General features: G+C 36.6%; 1 long non-coding RNA gene across 1 annotated transcript in view; it reads right to left on the bottom strand.

Moving 5' to 3' along the window:
- The window catches only part of LOC135289076 (uncharacterized), an 85,720-nt gene that overhangs the window by 34,993 nt on the left and 27,350 nt on the right, over window positions 1–23,377 (bottom strand). The window contains exon 3 of the long non-coding RNA XR_010351879.1: window positions 22,582–22,618. This is a non-coding gene — a long non-coding RNA (uncharacterized LOC135289076). The remainder of the gene's footprint in view (window positions 1–22,581; window positions 22,619–23,377) is intronic.

The raw sequence follows: 23,377 nt of genomic DNA, 5'->3' as shown, positions 1-23,377 counted from the left end.
AAAGCAGCCACTGCTATTCTGCCACTTGCCTGACCTCTGGATGACATGGAAATGTATAAACAGAAGCTCTTTTTTAATAAAAAGCATACATGGCCCTCCTCTCAAAAAAGAAAATAAAAAATTATGAAAAACCTGAGGCACAACCAAAATCAAACAAAGCCAAACAAAAAAACCACAAACCACAAACTAGACTAGAAAAATCCCCTAAAAATAAAGATCTCTATTAAACTAACATAAGTTTGTGAACTATTACAGTTGTCTCAGTACTGTAGTTACAGCAATTAATATCTAAAATGTACTGCAAATGGTAATATATTGCAGAAATAATTCATTTGTTTACAGGATTTAATTAAACAAAATACAATTAAAGCTGAATTTGCTGATTCAGAGAGCCTGAAATGTTTAATTTAATATACTTGGAGATCAATGAACTGCTGGCCAGGACTTGGTACAGACCGAGCAGATCTTGAGAGCTCCTGCTTCTCAGGGAAACACCGCAACTGGCCCCCTTCAGAGCAGCCACCTATTCACCTCTGAATACACAGGAGCCCTTTGCCTGACAAGTCGGATTTGGAGACAGTGCTCAGCCATACGGTCCTTATTCTTCCAGCTCTTTAAAGCACAGCAGCAGCCCCCGGGGCTGGGGAACAAAGTGCTGTTTAGCTCCCCACAGAAGGGAACACAGAAATCCTAACGCCACCAGCTCTGGCTGAAGTCTGGACTGCAATATCTTCTGCCCTTGCAGGGTGACCAATGAGTCTGTGCCCACACTGCTTAGTTAACCAGGCAAGCTGCACCACAGCTCAGCCACTTGCCTGTCTCACTCCATCACTAACTAGCATTCTCCATGATGAAGATATGTCTGTGTGTGTGTACATGTGCATGAGAGAAATGGAGATTTTAGGTATTATTGTGTGACTAATTTATTCCAAATACCTTAAGAAAGATCCAGAAACAAACATCATGTATTTTGAAAGGTCCAGATTATACCGTGTGGCCCAGGGTCAAACAGCAGGTCTTGCTTCTGTTTTATTCAGAAGTACAGATGTAGTCTCAAAGAGAGCTCTGTGGTTCAGAAGCATCTGTCACAGCAGGGCTACCTGTGCTCCCCTGGAGCTGGTATAATAACAGTCATAATCCACATAGATTTCACTGATAGTACTCAAAGACTGTTATGAAACAGAATCCAAAGTCATCCAGAGATATTTTTTATGGGAGTTATTTTGTTTAAAAACTGCACCAGTTAGCCCCAAGATGACATTGACGGAGAAAGGGAGCCTCAGGCTGGTCCTCGTGGGTCTGAGAAAAGTACTCCTAAAAATTTCTCATTAAAGGAATTTGCTGTTTTGAAATATGTTTTTTTCTGTTTGTTCTATTGTTCTGAAAACTGTTTTGAATGTGTTCTGAAGAAACACATTGGACACCAGACTAAGCACACCTACAGACAGTACCTATCATGATTCCAGGTGGGAGTAATATTTTTTCCCTACAAAACTTTCAAGACAAACCATTTAAAACAGATGAAAAGAGAGGACTAAACCTGCAGTGGGAGATGTGAGTCACAGAGAGGAAACATTTGCATTTAAAAGAAGCAGGCAGTTTAGTCTTTCCCAATTAGGGGCTAAAACAAGCTGATGCCAGCCAGTCCTGAGTTTCAGTCACTATCCTGAGTTCAGTGATGGGGTAACTCAGAAACTGAGTCATAATCTCTTCAAGGTTATCTACGACCTCAGAAACTGCATTCAGACTGAAGCACACTAGAGCAGAGGAGAAAGATGTTTAAGAATAGTGCTGGCAAAATCTATGTTTTAGTCTCTCCACTAAACTTTTTTTTCCAAGTCATCCAGCTAGCACCTGTGTTTAGCATCTTCAGTTTTCAGAAAATTCATGTTTCCTTATTCAATTCATTAAAACTTCCATGTTAACTGTGTATGCATGAAACCAGGAAATTAAAGTCTACAGATTGCAAAGAATTAGCAAGGAAATGAAACCTTAAAAAACTTTCCAGCAAAACTCTGTCATCTCCCAGAGAACTTATTTCATATTTTCAAACAAATAATAATTTTCCCAAGAAATAAGAATTTCTTGAAAATTTCAACTCAGTGAAATGCTGAAAACTCCTGTATTTGGTTTAATTCAAACCCAAATCAAATTTCTACAAAAACAAAAATAAATCCTGATAAATGAGAATTCCCACTTTAGTTAGCTAAACCTGAAATAGCAGCACAGAATTGTAGAAACTTAGAAAGTAGGAAAAAAAATTGTATTGCATCAGTTTCTGCATGTCTGAATAACACCATGTAATTAAACCTGTTCAGATAATGTTTTCCATACAAATTTATATGGAAAAAATATATCTATGTATATATAGAGAAAGAGTATTTATTCTACATTTATTCTAATGTGACTAACATTACCTTTTTCATCCAGTCAAATTTATGATGGCACAGGAGATCACCATGTAATCATCATATATCTCCACAAAAATTTCACTCACTATGTTTTCCTACAGTCTCTAAATGGCTTTTTCCATAAGCATTGACAAATAAAAGTATAATTAAGCCTTGCTTAAAAGTTAATTTTCATGTAAGGGAAAGGGCATTAATATCTCATTATTATCAATGCAGAAAGTTTATAAACATAACATTAAGCCCAATGCTAAAATATTTGCAAGTTTCAGTTCTTGAGGAAAAAAAAAGCCTCTCACTCCAAGATATCAACAAGAGATGGAGTACTGTGATTAACTATATTTGTTTCAATAAATGGAGATTATACAGTGACCTTTACTTTAGCTGCCTTGGTATCTCCATTTTTAATCATTATGCAAGATTTGGTAGGATTTGTTGCTGACACTCTGCTCCTCAGGGGACAATTAGCAGAGAAGTGAATTCACTAGAAAGGCAGCAGATCTTTTCATTTTGCTACCTAAAATGACAGGAAAGAGCCCAGCTTTGCTGGACTGTCATAATGCTCATCTATGGCTGGATCTGAGAGAAGCTAGACAATTCAACGCATCACACAATTACATAAATCTCTCTTAATTAAACATTGGCGATAAGGAATGTTAATGACATATAAAATATGTTCTGTGGTGTTACAATTAAAAGTTTCTCTGCACAATAAAGTAAAAACTTCATTGTTTTCATTCTGAAGGAGTAATGTTTCAACTTGCCCTGAAACTTGGCATATTTTTCTTTTCTTGAAGTACTACTAATGTCAAAAGTTTGCACAAAGGGATATGTTAAAGGATTTTGTAGGCCTGATCTTTATGTTTAATTCTTTCCACCTCATCCCGTGCAGGCAAACACACTCACCTCATGTCTATTGCAAAGGCCTCTGGCTGACACATGCTTTTTACACAATCTTAACTTTATGTTTGTTGTTTACACCTTGCTAGAAGTGTAACTCCAAATTCCTGGTGTCTGTATGCCTAATACATACAGTCATCATTTCAGTTCCATTAGTGTAAGTCTATTTCTATCACTCTCTATGTACTTAATATGCATTTGCTGTCTTCTACAGACTGTGGTGTGGTAAAGCATACAAAAATTCCAATTGTTTAGTGCCTCCAAACAAAATAAGTGTAAGATTATTTATAAGTAATATGCTATTCAGTAGAAAAGGTCAAGAAACAAATCTTCTAAAGAACTTGCATGTCTCAGGGCTTTAAACACTTTCCTGTGCTTGACATTCACAGTCTCAGGAATAATTTGGGAAGAAGGTAACTAAGCTTTTTTTGTATTATGTCCCATTCCTGCCAGGAACAATGTATGTTTCAGGGATTCCTTTCGGAACTATGAATAGGAGAATATTTGGATCAGGATATTAGGATATTAGGAGAATATTTGATCAGGAAGAGAGGCAGATTGCATAGGGTGGCAGAGACAACTATAAGAATGACTGTGGTATCCAAAAACCCCAAAATACAAAACAAACACCTCAAAGAAATTAAAGCATGTAATCTTATTTAGTACACACTGCCATAGAGAAGTGTATAAAAGACAGTCCCCTTCAAAAACTTGAGGATATTTTGGTGATTCAGACATATTTATTTGCAGTAGAAGCAGAACAAAAGGAAAATACACCTGCAACCTTTCCAGTTTTCTCTCAATAGGGAAAATCAGGTCTGGTAATTAGAGTTTCTTAGGTACTTTGGGGCAAACAACTTGTGTGGTGAAAACTTGACATAACTATGTAAATGATGCCACATGGAAATAAAGTAAGCACCATATGACAAAAGAATGCTAAAGTTCCTAAACAAATGAATTTAAAGATAAAAAGAAAGTGGTAAATATAAAGAAGGCTATGTAGACATAGATCAGTATATCTGTAAGAAGGAGAAAAAATATGAAACAACTTGTTTTTTGATCAAAGTAGGACTTCATGAGACAGTGTTATGTACAACTTTTTAAAAAAATCTTTTTATTATTACCAGAATAAGCAACCATGATCTGTTATGGCTGATTACTGGACTTACTTAAAATATATATTTTAAAGCTTTGTGCATGAAGATTTAAATTGTGCCCTATTAAGTATTAATGCTGAGTTTGAATTAAGGGGATAATTATAATTTTAAAAATATGGAAAATGTTCCCCTACAGGTATATTTCTTACTGTGTGTTTACCCCCACAGAGATATGAGACTTTTCCTTCTATTAACAGCTGTATTTTACCTGTGAGGACATATAATTGCTTCAAACATTTTTGACATAAAATTAACATGAAAATTTTCAAATGCCTAGTGGATGTTGCTGCTGTAAAACATCCTGTGTGTGAAATTACAAGACTTTTTAAAAAGTACTGCTACAAAATAGATACTGTGCACAGTAGTAGCAAAGACAATATGTATTTTTATAGCTTCTTAATATACAAGTCAAAAAATGTCTTAAAATACTTTCTTAGTACAGAGATCTAGTTCTGTATTTAGGACACACTGTGTTTATAACCCACTTATAAATTAGCTGAAGACAAAGGAAAATCTCCTAGAGTAAATGGTAATAGGATTGGCAAATCTGACCTGTCAAAACACACTCCTCAACATGCATCTCACACCTGCACATGCTATCCAAACACTAAGCAAACCTTCAGCATTCATCTAGTATGGTTTCTAATGCAATGAAAGGGAAATTTATGTTCTGCAACATGGATTGTTTTCAAATACTCACATATGCAAGGCTATTCACCAGTGAGGACAAAATATTTTTCCATTTAATAGTCCAACTAGAATAATGACATACAACTGCTAGATGTTGTATCATAATGTAGTCTCAATTAAATAGTTGAAACCCCAGAATAGTCACAAATATCTCCGTCTTGCCATAATAAAAATAGAATAGATAAAATTACTAAGGAGTAGTAGTCACATAGTAAGAAATCCTGTTCCACCTTAATCCTAGATGTAGCACACATAATTTATGTACAAACTATATTAGGTGAACATACAAAACTTTTAAACACATCACCAGTTATGTTCAACAATCTGTGGATAACACTAACTCCTCCTGAGGCCATTGATCCCACTGGAATATACCACATGTAAAGTCCAATGAGAAAGATTAATTAATTCTTAGTTATTGTAGCAGAAGTTTTGCTGGTTTATTTTGGGGTTTTTTTGTTGTTTTTTTTTTTTTCAGAAAATTTGAGGGAGATAATTTAGTTGATAGCTTATGCATTTTCACATACCTGAACTGTAAAAATGTCTTTGTGTAGAAGTAAATATTCAGGGGCATCATAAAACTTACTCTTTTAAAATTTGTTGGCAGGAGTCTCAAGGAGAAACAAGACATCTCTGGTAAAGATGAATATTCACTGTATTGTGTTGTCAAAAATATATTACCTTAATGATCAAAGTTATATGAAAAATAACATCTGGAGCCCTGGTTTTCTTCTCATTGGTCCTGTTTGGTCTCACTGATGAAAGTTCAGTGGTATCACCTAGAGTTTAGAGTATGGCAAAAGGCAGTTTGAGTTCTGAATAATCTCAGAGCACGGAATTATTAATGTAGGGAAAGATGATTACAGCTATTAGAACTGAGCATGAGCATTTTGGGGAAGAATTATTCATCTTTTGAATCCCTGCACCATATAATTGAGTTCCCAGTACAGTTAACTACAGTTCTTTATTTTCTAATTAGCAATTAGTTATTGTTTTCCCTACACAGTTGCAAAGCCCCGAGATGTATTCTTGTTCTACTGCCCACTGCTGTCAAAATTTGTTCATCTGATTTATTTATTGTTTTAATGATACATTCAAATTGTAATCATCTTTTCATCCTCAACATGGCTAAATGTAGTTGAGTAAAAAGCCTATCACTCCATAAACAAGTCAGAAGAAATCAGCTAAATAGTAGCACTTTATTTCAATGACATCACTGATTTCTTCCACAGCCTATTTATCAGGCCAAGTTTGGTTCAAAGAAAAGTAAACTATATATAACAGAAAAAAAATCTAATTTGTTTCAATAATGACAAAAAAGGGACTCTAAATAAAAAAAAAAACCAACAATTGTTTTCATGTAAGTAACGTATTTAAAGAGAATGTCACATTAATATAAGAAAGTCTTCAAAATACTCTGTCTAAATATCATACTTTAGTCAGAGCAAAGCCTTCCATCACTCTGCCCTCTTGAAGCAATCTACATCACAACTAATTGAAGTTCTGCACTGAACAATTTAATTTATAAAACACCTTTTTTTATAATTTCTATAACAATTCATATTTTTTGTAATAACAATTGAGGCTTTTTTTGCAAATCACAATAAATTAAAACAGTTTTTGCTAGTCACAGTTCTCATAAGGATGCAAAATGTCTTTGCAAATAGACTTTAGATTAGCAAAGACATTCCAGTGTGAAGAGTAATCTCTGGAAAATATACTGTCTATTTTTTTTTAAAGGACACAATTCCTATCATACTATTTGCATGAATCAACACAAGCATTCAAATCTAGTTTGACTGAGCACAACAACATCTTCCACATACACATTTTAATAAACATTTCACACTGGACCTTGTTAAATAATACATGCAGTTTATAATCCATTGAGAGGGTGCTAACTTACTGCAAGCTTACATAGAAAAACATATTAAATACTTCGCATATGAAAGTAGCAAGCAGGTGTCCTTGATGCAGATGAAGTTACATAATTTAGATTCTGTCTGAATTAAAACAGTTTCACAATTTGTTGTTATTTTGCAGCATAATAGTTTCCTTCATCTAAAATATCAGCAATGCAACATTAGACATATAAATGAAAATGTCCAGACCATGCGTGCAAGCGTAGAGGAGGACTGTTCACTTTCTGTATATGTAACATTATTCACCCGTTTTAAATACCTAGCAACCCAAATGCTTTGAAGGAAAAACTAGAATGTTTGCTGACACAACATATGCTGATAACTACTTTGACGACTCCTTACAGAATCTTTAAAAAGTCTTCATTACACATGGTTTGAAGATCCTGTAATTATCTTGAAAAATAAAAAATATATTACTACTAAATCATAAACAGCTAAAGAAATAAACTCAGTGTTCTAGCTATTAATGCTGTGTATAGTACAGTATTATATATATGTGGAAAATCTAATTGTATTATTTATTTAACATGTTCTAGCTATTGTGATGATGCTGTATAATAATAATGTATGTATGCAATCAAAGTGGTGTCTGTCTACATGAGCTTGATATTTCTCCTTGAAATATCATTGTTTTCTTGAATGCAGACATTATCTAAATCTGTTCAGAGGTCTATGATCATTTCTGGTCTGCATCATCACCATAACTATCTGTGGATGTATATGACAATTGAAATTCAGGACAAGTTGAAATTTGAGTTTGAACAGAACAGACTGCAAGTTATCTGATAAGAGGAATCTATTGCTTAGAATCCATTGTTTAATCTGAATATTTTCTGGTTTTGCTTTGGCTGAAATATTTATTTTGTGTTGCTGGAATTGTTGTTTTGTGGGGAAATTCAAGATTCTGAGCAACTCTTGCATATGTTGGTGAGATTCCTCTGCCTTATTAGCCTGCTTTTACTGTTGATTTTTTTTTTCTGTTTTGTTTTTCTGAATAATTTCCAAAATACCAGGATACTAAATATGTGAGAAGACTCAGCACTGTTCTAATTTCTCTTCTACTCTAGAAGGAATGGAGGGCTCATAACACCCAACTAATTATCAATAAATAGACCAGAATTAGCTATTATTAGCATTATTGTACACCACCACGGTGTACAAGAAGTTCAACACGAGATGGCAATGTGTTCTTGCAGACCCAAAAGTCAAGTGTGTCCTGGGCCGAATTAAAAGAAATGTGTCAAGGCAGGATAAAGGAGATAATTCTGCCCCTCTTCCCCACTCTTTACCTGCATCCAGCTCTGGGGGCACCAGCAAAGTGAGGAGGGTTAGGGTTGCGATCAGAGTTAGGGTTAGGGTTAGGGTTAGGGTTAGGGTTAGGGTTAGGGTTAGGGTTAGGGTTAGGCTTTTGAAAACCACTACGCCAAGAGATCCAGGCACAATGCAGCAGCAACAAGCATGCCAAGGGGAACAGAAAACTGCCACAACATGGCTTCTCCCACAGCTTTTTCCTTGGAACCAGTCTTAGCCGAAGGCTGCTTTTACAGTCTGCGGTTAGGGTTAGGGTTACAGCTAGTGTTAAGATTTTGGAAACCACAAGGCCCAGAGATCCAGGCATACTGCAGCAGCAAAAGGCATGCCAAGGAGAAGACAAAACTGCCAAAATGTCATCCCCTGCACATATTTTTCCATGAAGCCAGCCTTAGTCCCAGGCTTCTTTTACTGCCTAGGTTTAGGGTTAGGGTTACGGCTAGGGTTAGGGTTTTGAAATCCACAAAGCCCAGACATCCTGCCACACTGCAGCTGCTATAGGCATGCCAAGGGGAACAGAAAATTGCCACAACATAGCTTCTCCCACAGCTTTTTCCTTGGAGCCAGCCTTCAACCAAGGCTGCCGTTACTGCCTGGATATAATGTTAGGATTACGGTTAGGGTTAGTGTTTTGGAAAACCACTACGCCGAGAGCTCCAGGCACACTGCAGCTGCAACAGGCATGCCAAGGGGAACACAGAACTGCCAAAATATTGGTCTCTCCACAGCTTTTTGTCAGGGGCCAGACTTAGCCCAACTCAGCTTTTACTGCCTAGCGTTAAAGCTACGGTTATTCCTAGGGTTAGGGTTTGGAAACCACAAGGCCCAGAGCTCCTGCCACACTGCAGTTGCAACAGGCATGCCAAGGGGAACACAAAACTGCCACAACATGGCTTCTCCCACAACTTTTTCCTTGCAGCCAGCCTTAGCCGAAGGCTGCTTTTACTGCCTGGGGTTAGGGTTAGGCCTAGGATTAGGGTTTTGAAAACCACAAAGCCCAGAGCTCCAAGCACACTGCAGCTGCAACAGGCATGCCAAGGCAAACACAAAAGTGCCACAACATGGCTTCTCCCACAGATATTTCCTTGGAGCCAGCCTTACCACAAGGCTGCTTTTACTGCCTGGGGTTAGGGTTAAGGCTATGTTTATGTTTGTGGGTACCACAAGTCCCAGAGCTCCAGGCACACTGCCGCTGCAACAGACATGCCAAGGAGAACACAATACAGCCAAAATGTTGTCCCCTCCACAGGTTTTTCTCTGGAACCAACCTTAGCCCAACGCTGCTTTTACTGCCTAGTGTTAAAGCTAGGTTTACGCCTAGGGTTAGGGTCTTGAAATCTACAAAGCCCTGAGCTCCAGGCACACTGCAGCTGCTAAGACATGACAAAGGGAACAGAAAACTGCCACAACATGGCTTCTCCCACAGATATTTTTCCATGGAGCCACCATTAGCCCAAGGTTGCTTTTCTTGCCAAGGGCAAAAACTAGGATTTCGGCTAGGGTTACGGTTTTGAAAAGCATTAAGCCGGGAGAACCAGGCACACTAAAGCTGCAAAAGGTATGACAAGAGGAACACAAAACTGCCAAAATGTCACCGCATGCACATATTTTTCCATGGAGCCAAACTTAGCCCAAGGTTACTTTTAATGCCTAGAGTTAGGGTTACGCCTAGTGTTACGGTTTAGAAATACACAAAGCCCAGAGCTCCAGGCACACTACAGCTGCAAAAGATATGCAAGGGGAACACAAAACTGCCACAACATGGCTACTCTCAAAGATATTTCCTTGGAGCCAGCCTTCACCCAAGGCTGCTTTTACTGCCTGGGATTAAGGTTTGGGTTAGGGCTAGGGTTAGGGTTTTGAAATCCACAAAGCCTAGAGACCCAGGCACACTGCAGCTGCAAAAGGCATGCCAAGGGGAAAACTGCCACAACATGGCTTCTCCAACAGCTTTTTCCATGGAGCCCGCCTTAGACCAAGTCTTCTTTTACTGCCTGGTGTTAAATCCAGGGTTATGCCTAGGTTAAGGTTTTGGAAAACTCAAAGCCCAGAGTCCAGGCACACTGCAGCTGCAAAAGGCATGTTAAGAGGACCACAAACGTGTCAAAATGTTGTCCCATCCACAGCTTTTTGTCTGGTACCAGCCTTAGCCGAATTCTGATTTTACTGCCTACGGGTTAAACTAGGGTAAAGCCTAGGGTAAGGGTTTTGAAAACCAATAAGCCGAGAGATCCATGCGCACTTCAGCTGTAAAAGGCATGCCAAGGGGAACACAAAACTGCCAAAATGTCATCCCATGCACATATAATTCCATGGAGCCAGCCTTAGCCCAAGGCCTCTTTTACTGCCTGGGGTTTGTGTTAAGGTGAAGCCTAGGGTTAGGGTTATGAATACCACAAAACCGAGAGATCCAGGCACACTGCAGTGGCAACAGGTGTGCCAAGGGAAGAGAAAACTGCAACAACATGGCTTCTCCCACAGCTTTTCCCGTGGAGCCAGCCTTCGCCCAAGGCTGCTTTTACTGCCTAGGTTTAGGGTTACGGTTAGGGCTAGGTTTAGGATTTTCGAAACCACAAAGCCCAGAAATCCAGGCACACTACAGCTGCAAAAGGCATGCGAAGAGGAACACAAAACTGCCAAAATGTTGTCCCCTCCACAGCTTTTTCCCTGGAGCCAGTCTTTGCCCATGGCTGATTTTTCTGTCCTGGGTTAGAGTTAGGGTTACGCCTAGGGTTAGGGTTTTGAAAACCATTAGGCCCAGAAATCCAGGCACACTGCAACTGCAAAAGACATGCCAAGAAGAACACAAAACTGCCACAATATTGTCCCCTCCAGAGCTTTTTCCTTGGAGGCAGCATTAGCCCAAGGCTGCTTTTACTGCCTATGTTTAGGGTTACGCCTAGACTTAGGATTTTGGAAACCATAAAGCCCAGAGATCCAGCCACACTGCAGCTGCGAAAGTCATGCCAAGAGGAGCACAAAACTGCGAAAATATTGTCCCCTCCAGCGGTTTTTGTCGGGGGCCAGCCTTAGCCCAATGCTGCTTTTACTGCCTAGGGTTAGGGTTAGGGTTAGGGTTAAGCCTAGGGTTAGGGTTTTGAAAACCACAAGGCTTAGAGCTCCTGGCACACTGCAGCTGCAAAAGGCATGCCAAGGGGTTCACAATACTGCCAAAATGTTGTCCCCTCCACAGATTTTTTCTGGGGCCAGTCTTAGCCCAGGGTTCCTTTTACTGCCTATTTTTAGGCTTATCGTTACACCTAGGAGAAGTGTCTGGTGAGACCCTGTAGAAGCCTTCCAGTATCTAAAGGGGGTCTACAAGACAGCTGAAGGGGTGCTTTTTATAAGGTCATGCAGTGCTAGGAGAAGGGGTAATGACTTCAACTAAAGATAGTAGTGTTTATATTATATATAAGGGTGAAATTATTTTCTGTGATGGATGTGAGACATTGGAACACCTAGAGAAGTAGTGCTGAAATTCTTCAAGACAAGGCTGGACAGAGATCTGAACCACCTGGTGTAGTGGAAGGTGTCCCTGACGATGGCAGGAGGATTGGAATGAGATGATTTTTAAGCTGCTTTCCAACCCAAACTATCATATGATTTTATAAATCTTTCTTTCTGAAAACTCAGTCTCAAACTAATCTTCTTTATGCTTTCTGGCTGGATGATCTATTCACTCTCCTTGCCTTTTCTTGTCAGCACCAACCAGGGCTTGTATAATTCTCTATTCTCTCTCTTCACACTGATTAAATAAAATCAACCAACAGAGCCATTATGTTTCTTATCGTCTCACTGTCACAACTATGACTTCTCTTTCAGCCCACTCTCTCATGACTGACAATTTTAGTGTGCAGGTTCAAGACATATATCCTTATTGTGGTTAAATTAAATCAGGAATGAAGCTGTTAATAATGAGATGAATCTTTCTGTATTGCATGTATCTTTCAGCTAAGCATATTTACTTGGAATCAGCACAGTAGGAAAGACTAGGGCAAACTATAGCAAGACATCTATAGTATGCAATCGATCTCAGTAATTGTCTTACACAACTGTGAATTATGCTCCAAATTATTTTCTTGAGCAGAAAAGCATAATAACTTATTTTTCACTGATGTATGAAATTTCTGAGGAAGTGTGATATGTCTGGAAGACTTGCCTCCTAAAAGAAATAGAATAGATTTCTTTTTTTTTTTTTTTTTTTTTTTTAGTTTCCTGGCTCATGGCAGCCAGCACACTTGGCAGGGAGCTTCCTAGTGCCAAAATTTCTGCACCTCACCCAACAGTAGGCATATACAATCATAGAATGAGAGAGTCATAGATTGGTATGGGCTGGAAGGGATCTTGAAAGGCCATCTAGTCCAAGACCCCTGCAATGAGCAGGGACATTTTCAGCTAGATCATGTTGCTCAGACTTCCATCCAACCTGACCTTGAATGTTTGTGGGGACAGGGCAACTACCACTTATCTGGGTAACCTGTGCCAGAACCACCCCCACATGAAAGAATTTCTTTATTATAACTAGCCTAAATCCCCACTTTTTTAGTTTAATACCGTTACTCTTTGTCCTATCAAAATGGGCTCTGCTAAAAATTTGTCCCCATTTTTCTTACAAGCTAAAATCCAACTTCAACTCTGGACTGGAAGAGTGCAGAAGCAGAACTCAAATATCAATCACTACTTTAATCCTGAAGAATTCCTGCTTAGTCATCAGTAACACTTCATGCTCATCTAAAGAAAAAGTATGGGCTACTTCACTGGAGCAAAAATACCCATTCTGACAAAATGGGCCGTGTAGGTCAGTCATCCAAGGCAGATTGGATCCAAAATTATTACTGTCCAATTAAAGAGAGTTAAAGAGTTTGACATTTGTAGATATCATAAAATCTTTATAGTTTAGGATTTAATCCTACTACTTCTTTGCCACAGCAGCACTTAAAATTGTTGCTTCTGCCTATGGATGCTCAGGCCAACCTGAGAATGCCATTGTCTTTGCAATGCCTTTTTAGAGTGTATACATGGTGAACAGAATAGTTTAATCTGTTTGAAATCTGAACTTTTCACACTGCAATCTATTATCTAGAGGTTAACTTCTGGTCATATTAAGAAATTACCATGTTTAAAAACCTATTCTAGGCTAATGGAATATTTTTTTTCCCCTTAACATGGATTAAAAGGAACTTAAATTAAAATGGCCTGCATTCCAGACTTGGTTGTAGTTTGTTGTTGAACAGCTCCTCATTTGTTGCCACATTTCTCTCCATAGAGAAGAGCAAGGCACAATTCTTCCCAAGAATATTTCTGTGTTTCACATTCTCTGAACATCAGAGAAAGAAAACACAATGCTTATCTCACTTGCTGTGCCCGTGTTTTGCCAAAGTAGAATGCAATATGGAGATTGTTTACCCAAAGTGAGGATGTTTTGTTTCCTTGGCCTATCAGGGGCAAATGTGTGCGTGTGACAGTCACGAGTCAGTCACAAGAGAGTCAGGACTGAGTGCAGTTCTGTGCAATTGTGTGCAGAGTGAGTGCATGGCAGATTCAGTATAGATGTATGTAATATAGTTTAATAAAGTAATTAATTAGCCTTCTGATAAGATCGAGTAAGGTGCATCATTCTCTCCCTTTTGTCGGGGGTCACCTTGACAGTAATACTCATTGAAGGTCAAATATATCAGAATAAATAAGGCCCTCTTTATCCTATTGATCAGCTGGAATTCTGTTTTTTGAATGAAAAACAGCTTTAATTTCTGTCTGTAGCAGCTAATAAAATCTTAGAACCTAAAATCACAAAATACAAATTCATCCAAAAGTAATTTTGAATAATTTTGAAGAATTCAGAAATTCTATGCATACCTAAATGGTTAAAAATCCATCTATTCCACAAATTCATAAAAGTTAGTGTTCACAAAATATTTATAGGTAAGTTAGTAGTGTTAATAAAAAAAGAAATAAAAATTTTGATAAAACTCTGGAGTAAAAAAACACCTCACATAGATAGCATTTATAGATTAATCTAAAATATGTACTTGTAATGAAGATATCTCAATCAGGAATTATTTACTATAAATAATATTACAGTATATGTAATATATATACCTCTTTTCTCATAGTTTCTTCAAAAGAATAAGATAATTTCTAATGTAATGGTTGAAATAAGTAGTCTGAAACACTGACGGAAAGAAATGCATGCATACAGGCACAAAATAAGGTAATTGAATCTTAGAAGACCAGTAATAGAAAAAGCAGCTCATCAGGCTCATCTTAGGTTCATTGGAGAGGTTAGGAATAAATAATAAGGTTTGGTTCAGATTAAAAAATAGAAGACAGTTATGCAAGGACTAGAAAGGAAATCCTGGAAAAGGGATGGGGGAGAAGGAAAAGCAGGCCTAAGAAAAACTGTATATTAAAAATGAGCAAGAGTGAAATATAATTCACAGAGAAAAAAATAATCATCTCTATTTAGCTGCTGTATAAAGGCTGAGTCTTTTTTGATTTCTCTGTGGATCACCAACTTAATTAGCATTCCACTAAGCACAGAAATTTGCAATTGCAAATAAAATTTTCTGTTCTTGACAGTACTGGCTCTAGCTGGAATGGAGTTAATTTCCTTCATAACACCCCATATAGTGTTATGTTTTGGATTTGTGAGTAAAATGGTGTTGATAACACATGAGTGTTTTGACTATTCTTGAGCAGCACTTATACAGTATCAAGATTTTCTTTTTCCCACTGTCCTGGAGGCAAGTTCATTGAGGATATGTCATTTGAGAGGAGACATAACCGGGACAACTGACCAAACTGTCCAAAGGGATATTCAATATTATATAACACCATGTTCAACAATTAACCTGAGGGATAAAAGTTTGGTTAGGTAACCATTCCTTGGAGATTGGTTTGGCAGCAATCTGCTTGTGGAAGGTTATGATGTGTTGTCTCTGCATCACTTATTTTATTTAATTTTCTTTTTTATCATATTTTTTTCCTTATTCAACTATTCTTAACTGACAAATTTACAGGGTGTGTTCTGCTCCCTATCTCACTAGTGAAAGGAGTGAACGATTTGCTATGTGGTGCTTAGCTATCAACAGGGGTCAACACACAACATCCTCTATGTGGCTGCTGTTTGAAATTTTTTTGCCACCCAGAAGTCACCAAGATCAGCAGGAGTCCAGGACAACTTGACTGAGGCCAGTGAACCATCCTGTTTCAGAAAAACACTTGCAATGCAGCTGATGCAGTTTGGTTGACAAAGTCAGGTCCAGTGAGTTTGTAGTAATGAAACCACATCTATAACAGGTTAAATATGCTTCTCTACACTCTTTAGTAGGGTGCCATGAAATTCTCACCTTGCTCATTTAGCAAAAAAGCTATAAAAAAAAAGAAAAAAGTGGTAGCAAAATCACTCCTGAAATTCCTCCCTTAGCTGAATGTTATTTGCTGTCCTTAATGCATACACTTCTGTTAAGACACCTGATTCACAGGGATGTGAGTTCAAGTACAGGATTAATAACAAAGAGCTCACAAGGCAACTTGAAACATCATCTTAAAAGTTAGATAGAACTGTGGTGCTGTGAAAACCATACTTTGATAATTTAAAGGTTTGTAAAATAAGATAAATGATTCATTAGATTCAGTCCTCCCAACTAATTATATTACCTAACATGAAAAGGACTCACAACAGGTAAAAGAGGAACAATTAAACTACAAAGTATAATATTAAATACAAGGAAAAATAAAGCAAACCCACAAACATCTGAGAAAAGCAACTGTGCCAGTGTTTAATTATTCTTGTACAAGAGCAAATATATGCAGTTGCTCTAATGGGAAAACAGAGAATAGTTATACCCTTCTTTACTGCTTGAAAACTACCCACTACTGGGTGAAGGCAGATGTCCTGCTTATATGAAGAAGCACACTTTAGCTGGATAATGCTGCTGCCCATGAGCTGCACTTAGTACATGATAAAGATGGCTCTAGCACTAGATTGTTACATATAGCCTAACAGAGAAAAAGGGATGTGTCCCATCACCTTCCTAGTTAATGCTGGCTCATGAGCTCCCTAAATAACATAAATAGAACCAAATACATTATTTTTTTCTGCCATTGAAACTGATTATCTTTTGATGGATAATGGTCCACTAATTTTCACATCTAGAAAATATACTGAGATGCATCAGGCTGCTGTAATTTCTTTCACTTTACTGAGATGGTCTGGGTTTGAGACCATTCATGCTGGACTTTGTTAACATTGTGTTCTCTTCTTACAGCACATAAACAGAGTGATAAAGCTTTCATTTTTCTTTTACTCTCCTTAATAGTGGTTGTGTATCTATTACTTTGAAACTTCACTGTCTCTAGAGATGCATGCCGGTCCCAAGACCTATTATTAACTATCTGCTTCTTTTTAAGAATGGCAGGGAAAATTGCTCATTTGTAAATAACCAGTGTTCATCATTAGCCAGAAAAATGAAGAAAAACAAGATGTTAAAATCTGTTATAGGTGTCAACCCCCTTTTGCATTTATATGTCTTTAAAGGGATATTGTCACCTTTGGCAAATATTTTGCTTACTAACTTGCTACATGGTTAATTATGTTGTGCAATGTCACGTGGAATCACATTAATACAACAAGGTAATACATGATATCAAGTTAGAACAGAGTACTTTAGCAATGTTTTTAAACAAATAAATCTAAAGTATTATTTAATTGATCCTCCTCACACATATCCTGCACAACTTTCCTTACCCCCAAAATCTTCCTAATTTTCAGAGCCAAAGTGATCATATTATATTATATTATATTATATTATATTATATTATATTATATTATATTATATTATATTATATTATATTATAATCTATTTTAGCCATTAAATGTATATTTCTAAAGGCAGAAGAGCCCCCACTATTAATTGTTGTGGACAATAGGTTCTCCATAAATTACTCTGTAAAACTCTTCCTATAGAAAGAAATAAATGTCTGTAACTTTAGAGATACCATGGAAGAAGTTGACAGAATAAATAGCTCTTAAAAAAAATTCCCATTTTCTCTCCTCACAGTGGCCTACAAGCACAAGATAAAAAGCAAATTGCCCCGAAGAGAGCAATGGTAAAATGGCCATTATTCATACTTGATACATAGACCTGTACTTTCACAAAAAAATTCTGTGACCTAACGTTCCTGATTTTTGTGTAAGCCAAGCTCTTACTTTTTCTCAAAACAATTGAGAGAAAGGCCTGACTTCAATGGACCCTTGCAGCATCTATTGAAAATTTCTGTGACATTTTCTACTTACACATTTGGCCTTCTCGCCAATTTAATGTGATGGATTTGGCTCAAAGCGGCAAACTCTGGTGGAGATCAGGTTCAATGTATCTGAATGAAGAGCATTCTGGACAGAGAATTAATTTAACTTGTTTGAAGGATTGTTTTTGTTTTTGGGGTTTTTTTCCCCGTTTGACTGTGCTTCTAATTAATTAGATAACCTTGGATATATGGCTTAATATTTTCTTTATTTAATATACATGCCCAAAACAGAGACAATATCACCTCAAAAAGTGTGGTTTAGGGCAGACATAACAAAATTAACATATAAAAATTAGAAATAATATTTATGAACAACATGAAAAAGACACTCATTGAGATTCCACAAATGGTATAAAATGTTTAAGTTACACTTGATGCTATTTTCTGTTGGTATGCAAACCATAAAAAATGAATTTATTTTTTTTAAATGTTATCAATATAGTCAAGCTGAATACTTTCTAAACAGTACATTTGCTTTAGAAGGCCCTTGACAGAGAAGATCTTTTGTGCTGCAGTTCCTATTAAAGTGTTTGCATTGAGGACATTGCTATTCAGCTACCACTTTCCTTTTTAAACATCCTCTAAGGCCTTTCTTTCCTAAAGGACCATACGCTGGTCTAGTAACTTAATGTTATATAGCTCCTACTGCAATACTCTTCTTTGGTGTCATGGGGCTCAATGAGACAATGAAAAGGGTTACAATTTTAAAACTAATTGACTTCCTAGAGAATTCTAATAGCAATGTTAAAACAAATATTAAGTTGAAACAGACAGGCAATTAGAGGGAGAAACACTGCCTTTTAAATTTCAGTATTTTTTCATCCAAAGGTATTTATTTATTTATAAGTATTTCATTATTATTTATTTATTCCTAATTTTTTCTCTGAAAAGTTACATCTTCCTTAAGTAAATGTGATGTTGTACCAACAACAGGGTAGCAAAACTGCAGATCCTATTCCACTCAAACAGTTACAGAATGGAGCCCACAGGAAGTCAGAGAGGCTACTTAGCATCAATTTAAGAATTTGGCATTAAAACTTTCTGAAGCAAAGACTTTTTGTCCCCTAATTTACCATGTATCACATTCTTTCATGCTTTCAGCCTAAGAAACTGTATTACAGATGCTCTGCCTTGTAGAAAGCAAGGATGAGAAGTGTTAAATAATGCATAATACTAAGTTGTATATATAAGGCTGCATTTTGCCTTATATTGGCATATTTTTTCATTCATTAAAAATCCCTTGCAGCATAGCAAGACTACTGAGCTGCAGCTATGCATGTTTTCTTGCCAGAATACAGACATTATCTCAACAATGAGCAATACACAGTAGGGAGAAGAGAATCCATAGAGAATTATTTTGTGAACTAGAAAGAGAGGCACTAACAATATAAATATCTTCATCACAACAACAAAAGAGATACATGTAAAGTTTATCAGTGCAATCAATAAAATCAAAGCATTCAGTTCTCCAGGCTTTAGCTCTACAGAATTAGAGTTAAGCTATTTTTGAGCATACCCTTTTCTCTCACATTGTCATAACACCAGAACAAATTTGAATTATGTGAAAAAATATCCTGAAACATAGGCCTTACTACAGGCTATTAAAGTGCTATTACTTTAATGATTAATTATTAATTAGTCATGCTTTTTACGAGGAAGAAGATCACCTGAAACCAGTGTGACAGCCACCTTATCACAGGGCACGTTCCACACATTTCAATCTACAAATTAATTTGCTTTATCTGAAACATTTAAATATTCATTTAGCATTTATTTTCTTGAAAGTAATGGCAATACAACATCAGAATGGTAGACAGCCATCCTCTGATCATTACAGAAATATTTTCAATTTAACTGAAAAGATCTTCTTGACACAGGGAGAAAACTCCATAAAATGTCTCCATTTTGACACTCAGACAACTTGATCAGATAACTTTAGATGAAGATTTCTATCTTCATTCTTTATTTACTTAATTGGAGAAGAGGAAATTCTTCCAGTTATAATAAGGTTAAATAAGGTTATAAAGCATTGTACAATTAAACCTATAAAGAGCAATTTGAATAAAATTACCAGCAGAATAAACTATGTTATTATAGATTTGTTTACAGTTTCTGACAACTAATTTGAATTTGGTTAATGAAGTAGTGCTTGCAAACTTTTCTGTTATTCAGAGGATATCAACAAAACAATTGAAAATATCTTTAACTGGAACACAGTTATGATTGTTTTCCTCTTGCTTAAAGCTTTGACAAAGTGTGAAAATTTTGGGGATTTAAGCCATTTGCTGACTAATGAGTTATTAATTTCTCAAATATATGTGCAAATCCTTAACTTGCTTATGCTTAAATGCAATTTTGAGGCATTTTCCCTCTGTCTTGAAGAAAGACGTGGAAGTGTCAGATACGCAATATGAAAAACATCATTATGCAGATGACTAACATGACCATTTTACACATTCCACAAATTTGTATTCCACTAATATTCATTTTGTCTTAACTGCACTGGGGCACCCTTTCAAGAACATGCAGCGCCACGAACATGACAACATTTTCCATCACTCCCAGCTTCCTTAAGTGATATCGCTGGTAAGCTTATCAGAGCAGGCATTTAGTGTGACAGAAGTTACAACAAACAGAACAGCTGTCCCTTCATCAGTGAAATTCAGGTTAAGTTAAAGTCCTCAGGTCTATCATAGTCTGAGCAGTTAGGTTATAAGGACATGACAGTAAGGATTATAATAATAGGTGCTGGGGGTTACAGCAGAGCCCTGGATGTGAGTACTGTAATTAATGAGGGTCAAAAGAGAAATGTAAAATCCACAAACACCTCCCCCAAAGAAGGAGGGAAAAACTGCACTGCAAGCTTCTAAGTGTGATCATCCTCAGACCAGATCTGAATTAACTGGGCCAAAGAAAGTTCCACGGAGCTGTTGCACTGTAAAAGGAGAAAATAAACCAAAGGCATGCAACCCAGAAGAGAGGGAAATAAAATAAAAAGTGAAGACTGAAATATAATGGGGAAACTGTGACAATGTATGTATGTAACGTATTCCTTAAAATTCCTCTAAATCTGCAAGCAGCTAAAAATATTTCTCCTTTCCTGAGTTTTTAAAATATAATAAAGTAGTTAAAAATACAAAATAGAATTTTAGTAATATTTTGAAATTGTTATGTGAATTGCAAATTTTGACCAACTTTGTCCTTAACATCATTTAGATTCTGAGGTCTCCAGCAGCACTTGCAAATTTCAATGTTTTTTGAGGGAAATTGATCACAGACATCATTCTTAGGGCAGGATATTTCTGTTATATGATGTCGAATCCATTAACAAGAGAACTTACAATTCTTAAGATCTCTTCCGCCTTTAGGCAGACATACGTGAGGAAGTTAATGGCTCACTAGAAATTCCAGTCAGTGTCTTTTACTTCTACAGCTTTGAGAATATTGCACTGCAGACAGCAAATTTTCAAAACACTTCCTCTTGAGTATATTATAATATGCTCAAGATACCAAGTAAGAGAAATGAGTTGTTTATAACCAATGCTTTTAAAAGTAAACATATATACTGTTCTGCATCCCAAAGTGCACACTACCAGAATTCAGACTATAAAGGGTCCCTGAAGAAAGGCAGTCACAGATGCAAGATGACCTCAATATGAGAATGGAAGGAATATAATGTTTTGAATATATTTACTCTTAAGTTTATGCTTTGTGCTAGCTCTTATGCAACAGAATCAGATTTATCTTTGTCATCCTTCCTCAAATAAGCTCTACATGTCTAATACCCCTTAATAATTTTTAACACAGTCTTCCAAAGCTCAGTTATAACCAAGTCAAGAGAGAGAGAAAAAAAGTGTGATTTTGGAGTTGAATGTTAAGGAACTAGAGCAGTAGTTAATAGATCTGATTCCCCTGAATGGGAGGTAATGGACACAAAGACCAGGAAATAGTCTCATTCTCTTGCAGTCAATGACTGAGATGTTTTTCACACTGAGCAATTTCAACTTGAGAGCTAAGAGAAGGAGAAGAGAAACAGTCATCAAAGTAAACTATGTTGGCATCTAAAAAGAAGTTCTCTTTAGGCTTACAATTTGTTGGCAAGTGACTGACCATAAAAAGGAATCTTTTAGGCAAAAAAGACAACATGAAGAAGACTATGCTGTTATATTTAATTTCATTTTACACAATGCTGAACTACAATCTTTAAGGTGTTCAGTTATTCACAGTTTAATACACCAAAAGTTCAGTGGTTCATTTTCTAGGACCTACATGAACTATCAATAAGGTAATGTCCACACACAGAACATGCAGGAACATAAAAAAAAGTCCATGAAACACACAGTCTTACAGTGTGGAAAGAATAGAGAGCAGAATAGAGCATGACAGCAGCCTGTCTATGAGAACTTCTGCAACACCTAACAGAAGGTTGATGTCAAGATGACAGTCTCAAAGGTTTGAGCAACACAAAAACATGGGTTTCCAGAAAACTAAGGAGATGATGAAATTGATGTAATATATTTTCTTACAATACCAGCTAGAAATCAAAGAAGAATTTTAGTTAGTCAGATTTAGATTTTCATTTTGTAACTCAGAACATAATGACAAAATATTTCATGAGGGATGTTCAATTGCTGTTTATCTTATGATTGTGCAGCGATCATTTTCCATGCTGCAAGGATACAGGATTTAAACACAAAAACGATAAAAAAAAACCCCAAAAAAACCCCACAAACAAAACAACAGAAAAAAAACCCAAAAACCCAAAAAAAACCCCAAGGAACCATGAAGATCATGTAGATACAAGCAGTTGTAACAGCGCTGGAGACTTTAATGATCATTATCTAATCTTACATTGTGTGTTTCATAATATCAAAACACACTTACCTGTGCTAGCAGAGACAGTCTCAAAATAGTCAAGGGCCTGTGAAGAGAAGACTGTTAGCCCTTAATTCCCAACAATTCTGTGGTTTCTACAGGGTTGTGATGGATGTCTCCTACAACAGCCTAGAAAAAGGGTATATCTTCCTTTACCCAAAGACATTAGGTGAAAATAAGGCTCAAACACATTCATCAAATTTTTTTTGTGCACTATTTATGTATTTAAAATACTTTTGGTATATTCATGATTTAAGAGTACTCTTAGGCATTCTTTGTGGGGTGGAGACTAAAACCACAAATATTGTCTACTGTTAACTAGTTACTGTGTACTGTTAATTAGTTACTATGTACTGTTCAAAGGCTCTAAAATACAGTACTATTTTGTATAAGGATTTCTCTGTCTATGCACAAAGCTGCAGAACTAATGGTACAGGAAGTTTTGAATGGGTTTCATTGATGTAAGATAAATATCATTGGTTCAGCAAATACAAGCACTTTCATTTCCTGAAAAAAAAAAACAAAACCTAACAAAACCTGTATTTATGATTCTAAAAAGAAAGATTCAGACATTCCCCATATGATGAGGGAATGGATGGTCAAAAAAATAAGGAAATACCCCCTGCACTCACGATGGAGTGAAAGTTTTGGTGTTACTATAACATATTAATATTCATAAAAATATATATTAAATGTCTATTTTTTTTCTGATGAGGTCTGGGAAATGGGGGAAGATGGATTACATGCAATTTGCTATACAATCAAGCCTCACTAATGTCACTATTGATTCAAATTTAAGTATTAA

The sequence above is a fragment of the Passer domesticus genome, chromosome 1, assembly GCF_036417665.1.
Source record: "Passer domesticus isolate bPasDom1 chromosome 1, bPasDom1.hap1, whole genome shotgun sequence".
In the NCBI taxonomy this organism is placed as follows: domain Eukaryota; kingdom Metazoa; phylum Chordata; class Aves; order Passeriformes; family Passeridae; genus Passer; species Passer domesticus.
This window is presented reverse-complemented; position numbering and strand designations above follow the sequence as displayed.